Raw genomic sequence first — 18,670 nt, forward strand, 5'->3', positions numbered from 1 at the left:
ACCTGACAAAAACAAGAAATGGGGAAAGGATTCCCTATTTAATAAATGGTGCTGGGAAAACTGGCTAGCCATATATAGAAAGCTGAAACTGGATCCCTTCCTTACACCTTATACAAAAATTAATTCAAGATGGATTAAAGACTTAAATGTTAGATCTAAAACCATAAAAACCCTAAAAGAAAACCTAGGAAATACCATTCAGGACATAGGCTTGGGCAAGGACTTCATGACTAAAACACCAAAAGCAATGGTAACAAAAACCAAAATAGACAAATGGGATCTAATTAAACTAAAGAGCTTCTGCACAGCAAAAGAAACTACCATCACAGTGAACAGGCAACCTACAGAATGGGAGAAAATTTTTGCAATATACCCATCTGACAAAAGGCTAATATCCAGAATCTACAAAGAACCCAGACAAATTTACAAGAAAAAAGTGAAACAACCCCATCCAAAATAGGCAAAGGATATGAACAGACAGTTTTCAAAAGAAGACATCTATGCAGCCAACAGACTCATGAAAAAATGCTCGTCATCACTGGTCATCAGAGAAATGCAAATTAAAACCACAATGAGATACCATCTCACAACAGTTAGAATGGCAATCATTAAAAAGTCAGGAAACAACAGATGTTGGAGAGGATGGAGAAATAAGAACGCTTTTACACTATTGGTGGGCGTGTAAATTAGTTCAACCATTGTGGAAGACAGTGTGGCAATTCCTCAGGGATCTAGAACTAGAATTACCATTTGACCCAGCCATCCCATTATTGGGTATATACCCAAAGGATTATAAATCATGCTACTATAAAGACACATGCACATGTATCTTTATTGCAGCACTATTCACAATAGCAAAGACTTGGAACCAACCCAAATGTCCATCAATGGTAGACTGGATAAAGAAAATGTGACACTTATACACCATGGAATACTATGCAGCCATAAAAAAGGATGAGTTCATGTCCTTTGCAGGGACGTGGATGAAGCTGGAAACCATCATTCTCAGCAAACTATCACAAGGACAGAAAACCAAACACCACATGTTCTCACTCATAGGTGGGAATTGAACAATGAGATCACTTGGACACAGGGTGGGGAACATCACACACCAGGGCCTGTGGTGGAGTGGGGGGCTGGGGGAGGGATAGCATTAGGAGAAATACCTAATGGCAATGATGAGTTGATGGGTGCAGCAAACCAACATGGCACATGTGTACCTATGTATCAAACCTGCACGTTGTGCACATGTACCCTAGAACTTAAAGTATAATAATTTAAAAAAAAAATTAAAAAAAAAAGAATACCTGAACCTGAGGAATAGTTTGGATTTTAGGTTGATGCACTGGATTATCAACTTATTTTGAATGGTGTATATATTATATATTTGCAGCTATCTATCTATATCTCTATATTATATAGATATCGTTTCAAACTTAGAGAAAATTTGCAAGGTTAGTATACATACCTCTTATTCTTTACTTCACCCATATTCACCAATTATTAACATTTAGCTTCATTGCATTTGGCATTTACCCTTTTCGTATATACATATTATTTTCCTGAACTGTTTAAGGATAAATTGAAGACATTGTGCCCTTTTGTCTGTAAATCATGTTTATTTCCTAAGAACAAGGACATTCTCCTACGTAATTACAGCACAATTATCTAAATCAGAAATTTAACAATGATACATTTAACTAATCTATAGTCCATATTCAAAATTTGCCAATTATCCCAGTAACATCTTTTGTACCTATTTTTTTCAGCTCAGTATGCAGTTCACAGTCATGCATTGCACTTACCTCTCATGTCTCTTAGTCTAAATATGAATTAGTTCATCAGCTTCTTCACTCTTCATTTAATTGATGATTTTTGAAAAGTATAGGCCAGGCTGGGCACAGTGACTCATGCCTGTAATCCCAGCACTTTGGGAGGCCAAGGTGGGAGGATTCCTTGAGCCCAGGAGTTTGAGACTGGCTTGGGCAACATAATGAGATCCCATCTCTCCAAAAAAAAAAAAAAAAAAATTAACTGGGCTTAGGGGTGCCGTGTGCCCATAGTCCCAGCTACTTTGGAAGCTGAGGTTGGAGGATCACTTGAACCCAGGAGGTTGGAGCTGCATATTGGTCTGCTGCACTCCAGCCTGGGTGACAGAGTAGGACTCTGTAAAAGAAAAAAAAAAGAAAGAAAGAAAGAAAGAAAGAAAAGGAAAGGAAAGAAAGAAAGAGGAGAGAGAAAGGAGAAAGAAAGAAAGAAAGAAAAGAAAAGAGAGGAGAGGAGAGGAGAGGAGAAGAGAGGACAGGAGAGGAAAGGAAAGGAAGTATAGGCAAGTTTTGGCATCTCTCAGTTTAGTTTTGTTCAAATTTAGTTCTTCATGACTGTTTCAGGGTAAGCATTTTTGGCAAGGTTACCACGGAATCGATACTGTGTCCTCCTCAGTGCATCCTGGCAGGGGGCACCTGATGTTGGTTCATCTTATTGGTGATATAATTGCTGGTGTCTTCGATCATGTGGTGTCCATGAGGTTTCTCCACTGTCAAGCTATTACTTGTCTCTTTGTAATTAATAAGTGACTATAAGGAGATGTTTTAAGACTCTAAATATTCTGATATTCACCAAAGAAATTGTATAAATGTTCCCTAAAAAGGATAATACAAGAGGAATTATTTGACGGGAAAGGTGAAGTGATTTATTACTGCTTTTCTACCAGTATTTTTTGCAACCTATTCTTCCTTCTCCCCCTCCAAGAAAAACCACCCTAAAATATAAGCAAAAGTGTGCAAAAAATACATTGGGAAGTCAAAAATCAGTAGTTGTAGGATATATATTCCAGAATATATATATTCTCAGTTACTCTGAGAGTAACAAATACATTTTGAGAATGTAAGTAGTCTGGGAAAGTGTGCTTTTTGGTGAACCAGGAAAGGAGGAAAAGAATTTCCTGATCAAAATATAGGTACTCAACTTGTAGAATTTTCATTCCCTGTCTGGTCAAGTTTGTTTATCTCTCAGTATTTTCAGAAGTGCAGCCCTTTGGCAACACATTCCTTTAATCGAATAGCCAGATCATGAACCACACAACCTGATTATACTTTGAAAGATATCATATAACAACCTAAAGTTAAAGTTGCCTCTGATGGCTCTAGCTTAGCAGAATAGTCCCCAAGAGAATAATAAAATCTTGGCTTCCATCTAGCTCGGTAAAAAGCCTAAGGCATCTTAAATGCCTGAGAAATGAGACTTGAAGTTGAAATCTAAGAAATTACAGGTCATTTGGGGGGAGAAAAAAAAAAGATTACCTTATCCAGCAGAGTGAATGGCAGCTAGAACTGAATCATTCCTTTCTGCTCCCTTCTCCCAGTTTAAAACCCTGTTTTTTTGAGATTGAAAGTCCAGGGTTGAAGCAGAAATATTCAGGAGTTACTGGGAAATGACAGGTGAGCAGGTTAATAATCTCAGGTAGCAAACATTCTGCTATAAAGTACACAGGGAAACACTTTAGATTTCAGATGCATTTAAATCTAGGGCAATGTTACACATTTTATAAGGAAATAGGTTCAAATTAAGGCTTCAGCTGTCACCTCCTCTATTAAGCCACCCCAAATTCTCCCGGCTGCACATTATACAACAGATATGGTAGTTACTCAGCATCTTCCATGAGCAGGGTTCTTGTGGATACAGGAACAAGCAAAACAATGAAGGTTTTGTAACAATTAGGATTTGATGTTCACAATAAATAGAAAACTTGATCCAAACTACCTAAAGCCAAAAAAAGAAGAAGAAAAATTGTTGATTGACATAATCTGCTCTTGCAGTCAATGATCCAGTCCCACAAGAGCAAGAACGCACTCTCTCTGGAGAGACTGAATTAATCCCTCATGACGGTGGATCCTTCAACACTCAAACACCTCTTTTCCAGTTTGTCCCTGGATCTAAACAAACAAACAACCAAACCAAAAACATCCCACCACCTCTCAACACATTTACACTGGCAATTAAATTTCAACAAGAATTTTGCAAAGACACACCATATCTAAATCAGAACTCAGGGCCAGCTCCAGGTCTGCTTTGCTCCAAAGGGCCCGCCTTTTTAGGGCTCACTGACTTTTCCCTTCTTAATGTCTTGTTTTGTTCTAACCACAGGGCACAGACATTCCTGACATTGCCTCTTCATATGAGGTTGCCCAGGTGATAAAAACGGGTATCTCAGCCTCCCCAATGATGGTGTTGAGGCTCGTTCCAACTGGACCAGCTTAGGTCAAGTTCTCATTCCTAAACCAATGAGGAAGGGCTATGCTAATTGGCAGGAATAAAAATCAGGGCCCACCTTGGAGCTGGGTGTGGAGTCAAGTACACCTAAGCCATGTGGAAGCCTGGGTAGTTTGCCAAGTAAACTCTGCTTCATTTTACCCTCTTGGAGCTTACAGCCTAGTTGGGGAGCCAGACATTAACAAGTAAACAATTGGATGTAAAATATGAAGTAGATAACACAGAGCTGTGAGACTATATGTCAGCGGGGCACCATCCAAACTGGGAGGTGGGAGGTAACATTTGAGCTAAGATCTGAACGGTAGAGCCGGAGTTAATTTTTTTGAAAAATGATTACCGAGAGACGAGCAATTTGGGCATCTTTGAAGGGACATTTTTCATTTGACTTTCTCTTAAGAGAGTTCATATGTGATACTCAAAATATACAAGCGATATGGTACCCTCCAGAGGCTGCCATTCTTACAAGTGGCCACAGGAACAAGCACCCTCATATATTGTTGATGGGAATACAAAAAGGTATAACTGATGAAAGGCAATTTGGCCATATATTAACAAATATATGTGTATTTAACAATTGACCTGGCAACCCCATGTCTACGAATTTATCCTGAAGACATAATTCTAACAATATGAAAATACATATGCACAAAAAGTTATTTGATTGCAGCATTATTTATAGTTGCCACACATTAGAAACTACCCAAAACGCTCGAACAGAGGAAATGGGTTCAACAAGCTATGGTACATTCACAAAATGAGATAACACCATGCAACTGTAAGATGGTCCATTCACGGGGATAGGGGACAAAGGAAGAAGTGGGTATTGTACATCATTCACCTGTTTGATTCAGATGCGCTCCCTGGCTTTCCACTGCTCTGCTCAGTGTCACAGGGAGCTGACCCTGAAAATGCCACCTCCCAGAGCTCTTTGTTAACTCTTCCAGGTAGGTTCCGCCAATGGAAAGCATTGGCAGGAGGCTGGAGCACGGGAGCAAGAGAGAAGCCAGCGTGTTACTTCCTCTCTGTCTACTCAGGCTGTTCCAGCAGCTGCAGCTGTGGCAGGGCTACTGGCTGCTCTGTCTCCGGAGTCCCCACCCTCACCGGGCAGCTCTGTGCTAGGGCTGTGGCCACACCATCTCCTTCATTCCCAGCGAGCCATGGGATGGCTGTGGCTTCCAGCTGTTGTGACTCTTTGGGCTGTCTTAACCTCCCATTTGGCCTTTTGAGTTTTCCATCATCAGATGAAATATGCTTCGTTGAATGACCTTTCATGGGCTGTTTTTCTGACCAAACATCGACTAATATGGGTGAGTTGAGTTTCAAGTGTCCATATGAGACATCTAAAGGGAGATATTTCACAGGATGTCATATATAGAGGTCTAAAGCTGTGGAGAGTATTCTTGGAGCGAGACAGATTTCAGCCAGGGGAGTGGAGGAGATCCTCTAGGGAGACAGCTGAGGAAGAGAGCAGTCAGAGGACCTGACACAGAACCTGAGAAACACCAACAGGAAAGAGAAGCTCAGAAGAAGACTGAGAGGGCATCATGGTGTGAGGGAGAAAACCATCAGGAGGGTGGCAGCACAGAAACCCAGGAAAGAGCTGTTTTCAAGCTAGAGACATCATTTAAGAGGTTCAGCTCTGCTTGGAGGTCACAAAAGATAAGGATTGAGACATGGTGCTTTGGATATGTCAACAAACAAATCATCATGGGCTTCAAGGAGAGCAGTTCCTGTAGAATACTGGAGCAGAAACCAGACTGCAGTGGACTGAAGAGGAGGGGAGAGGAGCAACAGGAGGCAGGTGGAGAAACCCAGTGGTGGAGGGAAATACTAGAGGACTGGACAGAGGGACGCCAAAGACAGAGGAGAGGGAGGGCGTTTTCCTCTGGAGAGAGCCTGTGGCTATTTCAACATGGGCGGGAAGGAGTCGGCAGACAAGGAAATTGTAGGATGTAGGAAGAGAAGATGGCCTGCTGAGTCCACAGGACACTGGGCTCATGTCTTCTCTAGGATGTCACTAACTAGATGGTCCCTTTCTGAAGCTTTCCACAGACTCTCTGGAGGGTGCTCCTTGACTCCTTGGGTTGGCAGTCCTTGATTCATTTGCCTTTCTTTCTCTTCTCTTTCAGTACATCTAAGTCATATGCTATGGGAAGGTTAGATTCTTTTGCAAAAAATTGATTAGTAGTATTATATTTTTTCAGAAACAGGGTCTTGCTATATTGTCCAAGCTGGTCTTGAACTTGTGAGCTCAAGAGACCCTCTTGCTTTGGCTTCCAGAGTAGCTGGGATGGGACTATAGGCACGTGCCACAGTGCCCAGTGATGCATTTTAGTTTTTTAATAGACAAATAATAATTGTACATATTCATGGGGTACATGGTGATATTTTGGTACATATAATGTACAGTGATCAGATCAGGGTAATTAGCATATCCATCATCTCAAACATTTATCATTTCTTTGTATTGGGACCGTTCAATATTCTTCTGGCTATTTGAAACTATATATCATCGTTAACTATAGTCATCCTACAGTAGTATTGAACATTAGGACTTATGTTTCCCATCTAGCTGTAATTTTGTAGCCTTTAACAAATCTCTCCCTATCCTTCCCTTCCCACTATGGGAAGGTTAGGCTCTTGAATCAGTACATCAGACCAAAAAAAATTCCATTGATGATGGTTAATTATTTTTGAAAAATTCCCTAGGCCTATACCATTTGGGAGATATACATGATTGTTTCTCAAAGAGCCGAAGAAGTCCATTTTTTCCCTAGCATTAGGAGAGATTGCTGTTTCTTTGAGAACTAGACGAAGGGGTTGCTTGCCCTTAGGAATAATTTTGTTTGTGTAGAGCAGGCAAAACTCTACCTGTACCCTCTTAGGGTCATGGCTGGGCTTGAGAACTAAATTGACGTAAGATAGATGAACAGGAGAAAAGCATTTCAGTTTTTTTGTGACATGGGAGCCCTTACAAAGAAATGAGGCCCCAAAGAAGTGGCAAAACCCACATGCTTTTATATTATGTTGAACAAAGGGAGGCAGTTGTGGAAAAGTAACTAAATTATATGGGGAGGCCTAAAGAAGATAAGAATTATTTGAACAAGGTCTGTGTGTACAGAAATCTCCTGGCCATGGCTCCCCATCGAAGAATGTTTCTTTTCCCCTGGCGAATCTTTCATGTGGGAGTTTTTATCTTCTGCTTTTAGGAAGAAACGGGAAGATTAGGATGTTCGTCTTGCATCTGCTATTTTTAAAGTGCCCTTTGCTCAAAATAATTCTTATACCAAAGTGGCATATTTTGGGATGCATATGCTGTCAACTTTCACTTGAAAAATGCAAAAAGCAAGATGCTTCTGGAATGAGAGGCTTCTGAGGATTGGGACTTCTTGAGTGAACAGCAGATTGACACTTCCCATTTCCCTCTGACTCTAGGCTCTGAGCTCATTGAGCGGATGGGTGAGTGAAATCACGGGCATGGTTTCAATGATCATTTTTTCTCTTTTTAATTCAGAACAAATTTAATTGAGTTTATATAAGATACATAAATTAAATAACAGTATTATGGGGCTTGGCTGTATCCTCATGATCGCCTTTCCCTTGTTCTTTTCCTACATCCGCCTCCTTTGGGCCTTCAGAACTCAACCCCATGTCATCAGTCCACCCAGCTGCTCCACTGAACATGTCTTCCTCCTTCTCATCTGGTTGTTGGTGACAACCTGTGTTTCTCACCGACTTGTGGTGGTCTCATCCCTCACTGGTGGCTGTAAGCCCAGGGAGATGGACTTACTTTGAGCAAGTGGCTATCAACTCCATGGATAGGTGGAAGTGATGAGGCCACCCGAGTGAGCCAACCCTGAGTTATTTATAGTGATGGGCATCACGGAGGATGGAGGAAATAGCAGCCACACAGAGCCTCAGAAGTGTAGAGACACACCTGCTGGGATCCACATGTTACACACCTAGCCTTGCCCTTTGCAGTTCTCTGTTTTGACTCCAGTCAGGTTTCTGTCCTTTTCGTTTCTTCGGAAGGTGAGTACCAGCCCCGGATAGTCCCCTGATTCTTCCTACTGCCAAGTCCTAATTCAGCTTCATATCCACCTCCTTGGGTTGCCTTGTCAATCATTTTAACATGGGGAGTGACTTCCTGCCCTAGGCTACCTTTCTGGCATCCTTCTTTATTGATTATCTTAATGCTTTGTTTTCTTCCCTATACGTACAACTCATACAATGCATTTGTAATCAAAATTATACGAAGAACCAAACATATACTTCCCATTATACCCTAGAGGCACCAGTTGGTGTTAAATTCACTTTTTCTTCCCTGCTCTTATTCTTTGGACTGTTTTTTCATCCAAGTCTGTTTTTCTTCAGATGATTGCCTGAAGAAAATTTATATATATTTATATAAAAACATATATATATATATATATATATAAACATTTTGTGAGTTTGGGTAGATGATTATATTTTACCCTCAAATTCGATTTATATCATTTACTCTCTAATAATCATTGAAGTGCTATTTCGATATGTTCACACAGGGATTCATAATAACAAAAATGCTTTTGAAAAATAATATGTTTGCAGAGGAGCTCATACAGCATATTCACATACAAGAGTGAATTCTTAATTCTTTCCCAAAACGTAGCTGGAATTGCTTCTGCACCTGTGGGGTCAGTTAGGGGTTGGCTGTCAGCGCAGCTCTTAGGGCTGATGAGCCACATGTCTCTCATCATCCAGCAGGTCGCAGGCGCTGGTGCTTGTGGCTGCAGCAGGGCTCCAGGGGGGAGAGTAGAAGATGCAAGTCTTTCAGAGGCCTGGGCTCCCAAGTGGCCCACCATCATTTCTGCTACATTCTTTTTTTTTTTTTTTTTTTTTTGAGACAGGATCTCACTATCACCCAGGCTAGAGTGAACTGGTGTGATCTCAGCTCACTGCAGCCTCAACCTCCCTGGCTCAAGTGATCCTTCCACCTCAGCATCCCAAGTAGCTGGGACTACAGGTGTGTGCCACCATGCCCTGTTATTTATTTATTTATTTTTTGTATTTTTTCTAGATATGGGGTTTTGTCATGTTGCCCAGGCTGGTCTTGGACTCTCGAGCTCAAGCCAGCTGCCCGCCTCAGCCTCCCAAAATGCTGGGACTACAGGTGTAAGCCATTGTGCCTAGCCATTTCTGCTGCATTATATTGGCCAAAGCAAGTCAGAGTCAACCCAGATTCACAGGATGGGGAAACAGACTCCATCTCTTGATGGGAGAAGCTGTGAAGTCACATTGCTAAAGGGGAGGATATAAAGAGGAGACTAGTTGTAACCATTTTTGCAATTTTGGAAGATAACTGCTATCTTATTCAAGGAGGTCACACAACCTCTCACTTTTCAAACATCCCAGATTTCTATAAATCTTCATCTCTGGCTTGGTGGTCCCTAAGAATTCTCAATCCATTTTGGTGAGGGGACATTTAGTGATGAGTGTTGTCTTGTTACATGAGTAGTTGTATTATTGGCATTCCCTTGCTACTCATCCATTATTTATAATGCTTTCCTGTATGTATGTGCAATTATATTTCTGTGTACATTTTGGGAAATAAATTGCACAGGTTGCCTTTCTTTCTTACCCCCTAGAGATGTTATAGAGGCAGTAAAAGTGTCCAAATTTGTGAGAAATTGGAATAATCAAGAGTTACCTGGATGGAATGCTATTAATGATAGCAGTTCATGCTAGAGTCCCTTTCATCTGAGACACTCAGGGTCTGTTAACAGATTAAAAGTACTAAAAGACACCGATCTAGAGAATTTTCATTATCTTGTGCTCTGAAAACTCAGAATTTCATTGGTTTGAATGGGCCTGAAAATACATTTTTATTACTAGGGGCATAGAAGCCTCTAGCAGCATTCTTAATAAAGCAAGGTGACTTATAAGCAATCCTTGGATGAAGGGTAAATGTACCATACTCCATTTTAAGAAAAATACAATATAAAAGCCTTAGCATGGAAGAAAATCTTCACATGATCTTTTAGGAAAACTCAAGAAAAATAAAGACATGACACAATATTAAATTTAAAGCCAGGGACTTAGAAGCAAAGTAAAGCAAAGACAGTCTGATTAAGGTTGTTGCATTGTTCTGGCATTTTTTTTTATGTCTCCCCTGTTTCTCTGGCCTTTTTAGATCATAAGCTTTTAGGGCACATAGAACAACTCCATCTTGATGTAATACTGAGCAAATGCACCAAGAGGTTCTCAATAAATGGGCATTAAATCCTAAGTCCAGAAGGGACCTTGAGATGCCCTCTGTTCACTCCCTACTACACCTGGTGGTACTGTGTTAAGCAACCGAGAAAAACAGATTCCTTTTTCTTTAAGTCTCCAAATTCAGAGACTCCACAGTATGAATTTGATTCTCACCTTTGCCTTGTGCTCTTTTTCAATGTCAGTGTTTTGTATTGTCTTAAAAAACACATAACAAAATTTACCATCTTAACTATTTTTAAGTGTCTAGAATAGTAGGTTAACCATACACACAGTGCTGTACTACAGATCTCTAGAACTTTTTCATCTTGCTAAACTGAAACTCTATGCCCATTGAACAACCACCATCCTCCTTCCCTTCCCTCCCAATCCCTGGCAACCACCACCTTACTTCCTGTTTCTAAGAGTTTGACTGTGTTAGATACTTGATATGCGGTATTTGTTTTTTTATGATCTGCGTATTTCACTTAGCAAAATGTCCTCAAGGTTCATCCATGTTGTTGCATGTGATAGAATTTTCTTCCTTTTAAAGGCAAAATAATATTCCATTGTATGTATAGACCCCATTTTGTTTATCCATTCATCCATCAATAACATTTGGGGTGCTTCCACCTCTTGGCTATTATGAATAATGCTGCTGTGAACATGGGTGTACAATGTCTCTTCGAAACCCTGTTTTTAACTCTTTTGGATATATTCCAGAAGTGGGATTGTTGGATCATATAGTAATTCTATTTTTAATTTTTTGAAGGAACGTTCATCCTGTTTTCTTTATCAGCTGCACCATTTTACATTCCCACTAATGGTTCACAAGGGTTCCAGTTTTTGTACATCCTCTCCAACACTTGTTATTTTCTGTTTTTTGTTTTTTTTTTTGTTTTTTCTTGTAGTGGTTTTCCTAATTGGTGTGAAGTTATATCTCATTGTGGTTTAGATTTGCATTTCCTGGATGGTTAGGGATATTTAGCATTTTTTCATATGCTTGCTGTTCATTCGTATATCTTATTTGGAAAAGTATCTATGTAAGTTGTTTGTTCGTTGTTAAATTGGTTTATTTTTATTTTTATTTTTGAGACAGAGTTTCATTCTTGTCACCCAGGCTGGAGTGCGGTGGCATGATCTCAGCTCACTGCAACAGCCGCCTCCCAGGTTCAAGCAATTCTCCTGCCTCAGCCTCCCGAGTAGCTGGGATTAGAGGCATGTGCCACCATGCCCGGCTAAGTTTTGTGTTTTTAGTAGACATGGGGTTTCACCGTGTTGGCCAGGCTGGTCTCGAACTCCTGACCTCAGGTGAGCTGCCCGCCTTGGCCTCCCAAAGTGTTGGGATTACAGGCGTGAGCCACCACACCCGGCCAGGTTATTTTTGTTGTTGTTGCTCAGTTATAGTTTAAATAATCTGGTTATTAATCCAGTTATTTACCATATTATATCATTTGCAAATATTTCTTACCATTCTGTACTGCCTTTTTGCTGACTGTTTATTTTGATGAGCAGAAGGTTTAAAGCTTATGTAATCACATTTATCTATTTTGCTTTTGTTGCCTGTGCTTTTGGTGCTATATACAAAAAATTATGCCAAACCAAATCCAATGTCATGAATCCTTTCCCCTGTTTTCTTCTAGAAGCTTTATAGTCTCACATCTTATACTTAGGACTTTAATTTTTTTTTTTTTTTTTGAGATGGAGTCTTATTCTGTCACCTAGGCTGGAGTGCAGTGGCATGATCTCAGCTCACTGCAACTTCTGCCTCCCACGTTCAAGCGATTCTCCTGCCTCATCCTCCTGAGTAGCTGGGATTACAGGTACTCGCCACCGTGCCTGGCTAATTTTTATATTTTTAGTAGAGACAGGGTTTCACCATATTGGCCAGGCTGGTCTCGAACTCCTGACCTTGTGATCTGCCCGCTTCGACATACCAAAGTGCTAGGATTACAGGCGTGAGCCACCGTGCCCGGTCAGGACTTTAATTTTGAGTTAATTTTTGCATATGGTATAAGATAAGGGTCCACTTTCATTCTTTTGCATGGGAATATTCCATTTTTACAACACCATTTGTTAAAGAGACTATCCTTTCTGCATTATGTAATTTGGCACCATTGTGGAAGATCATTTCACCATATATGTGAGGGCTTATTTTTGGATTCTTTATTCTGTTCCATTGGTCTATGTGTTTGTCCTTATTCCAGTACAATATTGTTTTGATTACTGTAGATTTGTAATACGTTTTGAAATCATGAAATGTCTGGCCTCTAGGTTGTTTTTCTTTCTCAAGATTGTTTTGGTAATTCAGGGTTCTTTGGGATTCCATACGAATTTTTAAAATATCCCCATTTCTGCCAAAAAAAAATGCCATTGAGGTTTTCATAGGAGTTGTGTTAGATCTATAGATTGCTTTGGGTAATATGGATATTTTAACAATATTAAGTCTTTCAATCCATGAGCATGGGATGTCTTTCCACTTATTTGTGTCTTCTTTAATTTCTTTCAGCTTTGTTTTGTAGTTTTTAGAATACAAGTGTTTTGTCTCCTTGGTTAATCCTAGGTATTTTGTTCCTTTGGATGTAATTATAGATGGCTTTATTTTCTAAATTTCCTGTTTCAGATTGTTCATTGTTAGTGTGTAGAAATGCAACTGATTTTTATGTGTTGATTTTGCATTCTGACCCCAGGAGTAGAAAATGTCTGCAATGTGACTACTATAATCCACTTGCTTCATGAGTGTTGGCCTGTACCACAAAGTCAAAGTGAGCAGAAGAGCCCTGTAGGCCTTGACTCCAGCTCCAGGCTGCCAGAATTAGAGGTAGATGATCTGGGTTGGGATTCTCCCAATTGCTAGCTGTGTGATCTTGGGTAAGTTATTTAACCTCTCTGTGCCTTTCTCTCCATCAGCAGCATGGGCATAATAATAGACCTTCCCATAGGAGGCTGGGTTGTTGGAATTAAGTGAGATAATAGATGCATGCCCATAGCAGCACTAGAACAAAGTAAGCATCCAGTGTATGTTATCTCAGCTCTTATTTTTATTAGGAGACAGGTATTGTTAGAAGATACAGTGTAAACAGGACTAAATACACTCTAAAACACAGGCTCCTACAAAAATGTCAGTCTCCTTTCTTCCGGAAGCTTGCACAAACAGGAAGGGAATGGCTGGAGTAAATAACCCCACACTGGGGACCTCTTGCCTCCAGCAAAGAATAGCTACAAGGGCAGGTATGTCAGTCCCTGTCACCCCAGGCCTACCCTTTGATTTCTCTCCCTTATCCTCTGAGGGTGGATTTCCCTTTTATTGCAGGAAGAGAGAAGGAACTTGCATTAAAACTAAATCTATGCTTACTTGGAAACTTCATGACTTTTTAAATTGAAAAAATTCCTGACCAAGAGAAAGGAGCCAATTCAGGATAGGCTTTAATTGGCTATTAGAGTACTTACTGGGTGGTGGAAATTGCTCGGCCTTTGGCTTCAGGCCGTGTGGGGCACCCATGGCAGGCATTAATAGCCCATTAACACACACCCTGTCACTGCTTTATTTCCTAATTAATACTGCCTGCTTTAGGGATAGCAGAACATAGCTATAAAATTATTTTATCTATTGCTTCAGCAATGAGGCAGAAAAAAATGTTATTAGCATCTCATGCCTGTCACACATTTGTGGCTGGACTAGAAAATCAGAAGGATCAGTATGGGATTTATTTTCTGAATCTTCACCCCAGGGTGCAGAAAGGTCAATCCCAAACCAAACCCCATGGAGGCTTGAATTTTGATGGTATTGTCAGCTCTTCGGTTTCCTTTAGCATCTTAGAAATTTGTGAAGTAGAAAGAAATGATCAAAGGCAGGGCAGATTAGCCTCATTCTCCTTCAGGCTTGAGGAGAGAGAGAAGGGGAGGAGGACTGCCACGTACAATTGGGCAGGTTGTGCACTGTGCAAGGGCTGGGGGGCGAGGGGTGCCTCTAAGACAGCCCAGTTTATACTATAGATGTAGAATGTTTACACAGCTTGCCAGGAGTGGTGGTTCGTGCCTATAATCCCAGCACTTTGGGAGGCCAAGGCAGGTGAATTGCTTGAGCTCAGGAGTTTGAGACCAGCCTGGGCAACATGAAGAAACCCTGTCTCTACAAAAAATACAAAAATTGGACAGGCATGGTGGTGTGTGCCTGTGGTCCCAGCTACTCTAGAGGCTGAGGTGGGAGGATTGCTTGAACCTGGGATGCAGAGGTTGCAATGAGTGGAGATCGTGCCACTGCACTCCAGCCTGGGTGACAGAACAAGACCCTGTCTCAAAAAAACAACAAGCAATGTTTACAAATCTTATAACTTTCTGACAGATGGAAATAAATATCTTAAAGTAGTATTTTTCTTCTGTTTCTCTTATAATGTAGAAGAGTGTTTCTCAACAGAAGTTATTTTTTCCTCAGGGGATATTTGGCCATGTCTAGAGACATTTTTGGTGTCACAAGTAGGCAATGTGCTTCTTGCATCTAGTTGGTAGAGGCTGGGGATGCTACGAAACATCCTACAGTGTGCACGGCAACCTCCCACGACAAAGAATTACCCAGCTCACAATGACACTAGTGCTGAGGTGGAGAAGCTCTGGTCCAGAGGATAAAGGCAAGGTTCTCTGTGTCTCAGTCTGACATCTCTTCTCTGCTCGTTCTGGATAAATGACTGCTGGAGAGGATGTGAACCATTTCTGACATTATGCCCTAGCAGCCCATGGCGCACCCTAAGTGCCTGCAGGGGCCAACACACCCAGAGGAACATAAGGCCACCTGACGGCAGGCCCATGTCCCTGGCAGAGCGGAGGATCAGGGTGGCAGCCATCCTGAGAAAAGCCTTCCTGGCCTGGGGACCGCAGTTCATCAGGCTCAGGTGTCTCTTCTTTTCATCCTGTGGCCTCTGAGATGAACCAGCTTTCCTCCTATCTCCAAAGCTTCCCAACTTGTGATTCCTTGACTCTGAAGAGCGGGACAGAGTATTCTCAGATTTGCTTTCCACGCTGCCCCCAAGCACCATTTTGGAAGGTTTTGCGGATGATCAACTGGGGGATAGGGGCAGTAATTTTGAGACAGAACAGAGAATTCTCTGGCTGGTGACTGGGTTTCAATCCCAGCTTTTCCACTTGCCAGATGCACGGTCTGTTCACTGAACCTCTCTGTGCCTCAGTTTTCTCATCTGTAAAATGGGGTTGATAACAATAGTGCCCATGTCGTTGGGTTTTGGTGGGGATTGAGTTAATACATGTGATGTATCTAGAGCAGCTTTTGGCATGTAGTGAACACTACATAGGTGTTAGCTAATTTCGGCCTCCTTTTACATTCATATTTTGGGTACTGTTGATGGCAGTGGCAAGCCATCCAGAGCGGCCACTACCATCACGCTGACTGCAGCAGGAGGCACGGGCAGTGACGGCAGGAGTGGCTGTGGAAGCAGCGTGATCAAGCATGGAGAGGTGGGCAGAGAGGGGCCCCGAGGTGGAGGTGGGCCCGGGGCAGTCCCGCACTCCACCCAGTCGGTAGGAGCCAGGAGCAGGCAGGAGTCCCACCCTCCCAGGTGCAGCTGCAGCTACCCAAGTCGCGGCTGTGGACCCAGGCATCTCTGCACTCTCAAGGGTCTGGAAACGGCCCCCGCTTCCCCCAACAGGCTCGGAGTTGTCTGCTCCCCTGCCAGGCCCCTCCCCACTCCTGGTGCCTGCTCCAATCTCAGAGCAACTCTGGGGCCAAGACTGGGCACGTTGCAGCCTGGCCGGGTGTGCAAAGGATTGGGGCAGCGCTGACACTCCAGCCCCCTGCCACCTTGGCCCCCTCCAGACTTTGGGCACCAACTAGCATGGGAGGGAGGCCTAGCAAGGGCTGAGGGCAGTTTGGTGTGGGCCTGCGGGCACCCGTTGGCACGAAGAGCCTGGGCGCCATGAACGGTGGCAGGAGGCAGATGGCTCCTGGGTGGAAGGGAGCGGGTCCCAGGGAAGTCCCACCTTCAAGCTGGGGAGTGCATGAAACCTGGAAGCCTGGTTGCTGGTCCCTCAGACAAGAGCGGGAACTTGTGGTGCTTTTCCCAGGCACGCCCATGGCCTCCCATGGACCAATCAGCACACACTTCCTCCCCTCTGAGGCCCATAAAAAGCCCCAGATTCAGTCAGACCGGAAGAGACGCTGGGGCAGCCAGCTGCAGAGAGAACTATCCACACCAGGGTCTTCTCTCTGTTGGGAGCTGAAGAGATGATGGGATGACCTGCCTGCAGTGAGGAGCTACCCTCTCTGCTGAGAGCTGAATACTTGTCTGGACACCCTGGCTACAGAGAGGAACCACCCACTGCAGGTCTCCTCTGAGCTTTTCTATCATTCAATAAAGCTCCTCTTCGTCTTGCTCACTCCTACTTGTCTGTGTACCTCATTCTTCCTGGACGCAGGACAAGAACTGGGGACCCGCCGAATGGCAGGGATAAAAGAGCTGTGACACAAACAAGGCTGAAATACACCCCTTGTTCACCACATTGAGGGTGACAAGGAGAGAAGACAGAAGGAGAGAAGAGCTGCAACTTTTCAAGGAGCGCAGACCTAGGAGCTCCTTGAACCAGGGCCGTGACACCCTCTTTAAGGCTCTGCGGTTCCTGGAATCTCCAAGCTTCTGGGTGCCACTGGATTTCCTGGTGTCAGCTGTGGAAGCTGCTTGTGGTACACCTGGTCCAGTGGCAGCTTCACAGGGAGCTGGCGTGTGTGCCGATGCCTGGAGCTGCCCACTCTGCTGCAGCCGGTGTGCCTGGTTGTGCACAGTTGCCTGGACCCCACGCATGCTCACACACCCCTTGGCACTTTGCGTCTGGCTTACCCTTGGCAGGCATGGGATCCAGGCCAGTAACGTGAGCTGTGTGCAACCTGCCAGGCTGAGTGGGTGGAAGAAGCTCAGCAGGTCAGAGCAAAACTTGGGCAAAGGCACCACTGGCCACAGAGGTTTCCAGCTGGCAAAGCGACACACCCAAGGATCCCATAACAATGTTATTAGTAAGCTGTGAGTGCCATAACAAAATATGGCAGAGCCCAGCAACCAGAGAGCTTAAACAACAGAAATTGATTTTCTCATGGTCGGGGGCTGAAGTCCAAGATCAAGGTGCCAGCAGGTTTGCTTTCTTCTGAGGCCCCCCTTCTTGGCTTGCAGATGCCACCTTCTCACTGTGTGGATATCGTCGTCCCTCTGTGTGTGTCTGTGTCTGGTGTCTCTTCATGTTTCCAAATTTCCTCTTCTTTTAAGGACACCAGTCAAATTGGATTAGGGCCCACCCTAGTGTGCTTGTTTTAACTGAATCACCTCTTTAAACACACTCACTTTCTAAGGTAGTGGGAGTTAGGCCTTCAACAGATGAATTTTGGCAATGGGCAGGGTTGGGGCAGAGCTACAGTGGAGCCCATAACAGGCACCTACCACTAGGAGTGTCCAATCTTTTTCTTCCTTGGGTCACATTGGAAGAAGAATTGTCTTGAGCCACACATAAAATACACTAACACTAACAATAACTGATGTGCTAAAAAAAATCGCTAACAAATCTCATAATGTTTTAAGAAAGTTGGCTGGGCGCGGTGGCTCACACCTGTAATCCTAGCACTTTCGGAGACCGAGGTGGGCAGATCACCTGAGGTCAGGAGTTTGAGACCAGCCTGGCCAACATGGTGAAACCCCGTCTCTACTAAAAATACAAAAATAGCCAGGCGTGGTGGCGCATGCCTGTAGTCCCAGCTACTTGGGAGGCTGAAGCAGGAGCATCACTTGAACCCAGGAGGCAGAGGTTGCAGTGAGCTGAGATCATGCCATTATACTCCAGCCTGTACAACAAGAGAAAACTCTGTCTCAAAAAAAAGAGAAAGTTGACAAATTTGTGTTGGGCTACATTCAAAGCCATCTTGGGCCACATGTGGTCCATGGGCCGCTGGTTGGAGAAACCCACTCTAGTCCCTGGACCATACAGCAGGAAAATGTTAAACAATACAAGCCTGATCTGCAAAAGCTTAGAGTCAGGGGAGGGCAAGAGACAAATATATAATTCTATCTTTGTACTTCTATGAGTAAGGCAGTGCCTGATGTTTGTGCTTCTCAAAGTGTGGTCCAGCATGGAGCAGCAGCAGGAGACTTACCTACAGTCTTATTAGACATGCACA

The 18,670-nt window shown here is 43.1% G+C and overlaps 1 long non-coding RNA gene across 1 annotated transcript; it reads left to right on the top strand.

Moving 5' to 3' along the window:
• The first annotated feature begins 13,335 nt into the window (after positions 1-13,335).
• On the top strand, positions 13,336-16,801 carry LOC126937582 (uncharacterized). Its single transcript, XR_007719782.1, has 3 exons — positions 13,336-13,374; positions 15,867-15,972; positions 16,579-16,801. It is a non-coding gene; the product is annotated as an uncharacterized LOC126937582 (long non-coding RNA).
• Positions 16,802-18,670: the final 1,869 nt, after the last annotated feature.

This window comes from Macaca thibetana, chromosome 15, assembly GCF_024542745.1.
Source record: "Macaca thibetana thibetana isolate TM-01 chromosome 15, ASM2454274v1, whole genome shotgun sequence".
Taxonomy (NCBI): Eukaryota; Metazoa; Chordata; class Mammalia; order Primates; family Cercopithecidae; genus Macaca; species Macaca thibetana.